Raw genomic sequence first — 3,937 nt, 5'->3', positions numbered from 1 at the left:
GAGTGCGAGAGAGAGAGAGAGAGAGAGAGAGAGAGAGAGAGAGAGAGAGAGAGAGAGAGAGAGAGAGAGAGAGAGAGAGAGAGAGAGAGAGAGCGTGTGCAGAGGAGGAAGAGGTCTTATGTCTTATGGAAGGATGAAAACTCCCATTTTGTTGAATATTAAGTCTAGAAAAATAAACGAAGCAAGAACGTGTTGATTTCATCGTAATTAGTGCTCTTGCATCCTCCCATTTTCCTGAATGTGGCAATCGGAAGAGAAAGTTTGGACACCACTGGGAGAAAAGGACCCACTTCTCGATCTTTTCGAGCAAGCGACCACCTCCTAGCGGCCGGTCGCCTCACTCCACCCCAGCGGTGCTGCCAGCCCCTGCCGCTGAACATTCCAAAGTGGCGGTGTGACCCCCCCACCCCCTACTGTTAGCAAGGGCTGCTTCCCTCTTGTAGCCCAACTGTTTTACAACCTCTGGATGTCAAGTCAAGCACAGGAATGAGATTGTTCCCCACAACAGGTGAGCTTCACTTCAATGACGCTTGTGCTGCACGTTTGTGATGAGCTAATTAATTAGCAAGTTAGCTCAGTGGGGTGTGAAGGTCTCTGCGTGAGAGTCTTCCTGTCTCCGTTGCTGTTGACGACATGAGTGTTTGTGTATGTTAGCTCCATAACTCGCGCGAATGTAGAAAGTTACTTGGTCGTTGATAGGAAAAGACACGCCTTTGTCATCTACCTGTGTGATTTTTACGAGACTGACGCACTAACCAAAGCCGAAACCATGACCCTGCATCTTCGACATGTCACATTGTTATGAAGGAGTTAATGTTTGTATTTTTTTTTCTGTAATGGCTTCGCTTGTAGTAATGTTGTTTGGTGAATGTGAGCTTATTTCCCCGTTTCGGGGACTCAGCTGTTAAAGTGTGAGCAGCGCAGGGATACATGACAACAGTTATTAGTGCTGAAATGCAACCAGCGGAGTGATACATATTACTGTATGTTCACTACGCCAGTATATGAACTATGTTGAACAAAAACAGTCCGAATGAAAGACAGTCGGCATATCGTTATCGTTTGTCGTTCAGTTCGAGACATGTCACGCCTCACCATGAAAATAGCAAAGTCGAGAGCGGACTGCCTTAAATATCGAGAGAGTTGAGCTGAAATAAAACATCCATTCATCTATTATTCTCGCAGTGAAGTGAAAGTCATAGCTTGTCCAAGAATGAAGGTTGCATATAAATGTGTATCTTGTACACTCTTGTTAGTTCGTCTCGGGATATTCCATTCACAGGCTCTCATTGAGAAATGTACCAAAGTAATGCCGAAATGATTAACTTTAAGAAGCACGTGTGGATAGTTTCTGATTCTCGTGAGGGCAAGCTAAAAAGGGGACATTGTGGGAATTTGATGTTTTAATTGCTTGTCTCGCCATGAAGTCACTCGAACTTTAGCGGACCGCGTGATGACAGCGGGGCAGAGGTGGGACGAAGTCATATACCGAAGGTACCAATATGAAGCAAGTTTCAAGTGATGAATTTCAAGTTTCCCAAGTTAATGTGGCAAAAATCAAGTCTGTCAAGTCCTCCCAAAAATTCAAGCGGGTCAAGTCGGCAATTGTTTTAAGCAAATCGTAAATCAAGTCAAGTCTGACTTGCACGCCTGAAAATTATTTTGGCTTCCCGCTATTTACAATTTCTAACTATGACCAGCGTGATATGAAACTTCAAATTCTCTCATCTGCAAAGGAATGCATTTGATATTACATTTGCGTTTGATGGCGACATGACCAAAATACAGGGGGTCGGGGGGGTCATATGTGGTCTGCCTCAGCACAGTCTCTCTTATGGCCAGCTGAAACGTATGCTAACATCCCAGGCCTCCGAATCCAGGTGTCAGTCATCTTTTGCGTGCTGGAGTGCTCATCCAGCTATTGCCGCATCAACCTGTGCAGTGAGCATAATAGTCCCAACATTGTAGAGTTCTGGTGCTGGCTGTGCCATATATACGTGCTACACGAGGCAGCAGAATCCAGCCATGTGACACTTTGAAAGTGACGGTACCCAGACCAATATTGGTGTATTTGAAGTGCCGCTTGTTCGTGGTCCAGTTTTGTTGATATCAGACCAATTTTTTTTTTCAATGTCAGTCAGAGAGTTATCTGTCCGGTACTTATCGTCCATCCTTATGAAACACGAAGAAGTCTGCTTTCTTGGAGGACTAAAGAAATCGGAGAATATTGAGTGTTGACAAATTGAAACTCTGAGGATTTGGATCATTTTAAGTTCATGTGTTGTTGACACGTTTGCTAATCTATTAGTTGCCAATTAGGGCCAGTGGTCGACTGGTTAGCGCGTCGGGCTTGCAATGCGGAGGTGCAGGGTTCGATTCCGGTTGCGGCCTTCCGGTGCTGGAGTGTGGTCCGTGCCCAACTGGAGGTTGAATTCGGTGACTTTCTGGAATGCCAGTCCAATTCCACTGCAGTCACAACCCTCGTTTGTTCTGCCGTGAACATCAACACGTAAAACATGTGACACGGTGCGCTCCTTCTCCTCATGCTGCTGCTTGTCTCGTGACTGCATCTGCAATGGAGCTTTGATGTTTACTCGAGGAAAGTCACTATTTTGCAGACACACCGTGATAGTCGAGGCAGCCGAAGTTTGCCATTGCAAGTCAACTGCTACAGTTTAAGTAATGCTGTCAGAAGATTTTGTCTTTGATTCCACAACATGGAAAACAGATGAATGACTTTTTTTTGTGAAATCTGAAACACGACAGACCCTTCTTTGTTATTCATGAGATGCTCCTCCTTTATCGTATTTGTGCTTTCCGCCCTGTTTGGTCTTTAAAAGCTTATGAGCTGATCACGATACTGAGGTCCAGTGACTTCAAACTATTTGACAGCGGTCATAAATTAGCCTTTTGCACCATGTCAAGTTTAAGGGCCTCGGAAGTCAGTTCCATCAATCGTATGATTAGCACGGTGACAGTCTTACGTCGCCAGTCAACTCCAAGTGGAGGACTGGGTCACTTGTAAACAAAGGACAACAACGGAGGACATCCATTGTATCGTATTTGGTGTGTACTCACCCCACCCCCATAAATAATTAATACATTTTCCTCAAAATTAATTACTGTAGTTAATCAACAACTAATTAATTGTCAAATTAAGCGACAACTATTTTAATCATCAAGTAATTGTTAAAAGCTATTGTTTAACTTAAAATTGTCCAAATCCTCTGATTTTTTTAATTTAAAATTTATTTAGATAGCTCTTCATCACGGAAGAGTCTCAAAAAGCTTCACAGGCGCACAGTTGAAAAATATTAACGACACCCCCTGATCTTAACCCCTAGCAGGGCAAGGGAAAACTCCCCCCCACCCGCACTTTAAAAAAAAAAAAACCTGGGGGGAAGAATGAGAAACCTTGAGAAGGGGCCGCATTTGGGGGAATCCCCCTTCCAGGTTGACCAAGCTTCACCGGATGCCGAGTGGGCAACATTTTTGTGCTATCTCAACACTAATTATTCTCTGATTTTTCTGGAGTCTTTCATGATCACAGACTGATTATTATTTGTGTTTTAATCAAAATTAGACATTTCCAAGCATCTCCCTTTAGTTTGTAAAAACCATGACCGAACCAGTAACTGAATCAATTTCAAAGAGGTTGGCAATTACATCAATCCCTCTTGTGGCACAAACTTGAATAGCTTTTTTTTTTTTAAATTACAAAACAACACTAAATGAAAAATAATTTATTTGTAAAGAGTTATCTGGAGGAAAAAAATAAGGTTTTGTAATACACTTTAGAATAAAATAGTATCTGACTAATCGATGAATTGATGGGATGAGCGATTCTAAGAAGATTAGACTATGACAGTCCTAATTCTTTGTGCAAAACGTCTGTTTTGGAAAGCACCTGGAATCACAGTTCAGTACGGGGCCATGG

General features: G+C 43.0%; 1 protein-coding gene across 2 annotated transcripts in view; it reads left to right on the top strand.

Moving 5' to 3' along the window:
* The first annotated feature begins 354 nt into the window (after positions 1–354).
* The window catches only part of vangl1 (VANGL planar cell polarity protein 1), a 26,595-nt gene continuing 23,012 nt past the window's right edge, over positions 355–3,937 (top strand). The window contains exon 1 of one of the 2 annotated variants that reach the window (XM_019860725.1): positions 355–508. The gene's annotated coding sequence lies outside the window, so the exon portion shown is untranslated. The remainder of the gene's footprint in view (positions 509–3,937) is intronic. The other variant, XM_019860727.1, reaches the window with a different exon arrangement.

Source organism: Hippocampus comes, unplaced genomic scaffold (genome assembly GCF_001891065.2).
Source record: "Hippocampus comes isolate QL1 unplaced genomic scaffold, H_comes_QL1_v1.1 scaffold56, whole genome shotgun sequence".
Taxonomy (NCBI): domain Eukaryota; kingdom Metazoa; phylum Chordata; class Actinopteri; order Syngnathiformes; family Syngnathidae; genus Hippocampus; species Hippocampus comes.
The sequence above is the reverse complement of the archived record's forward strand: the minus strand, read 5'-3'. Positions and strand labels throughout refer to the sequence as shown.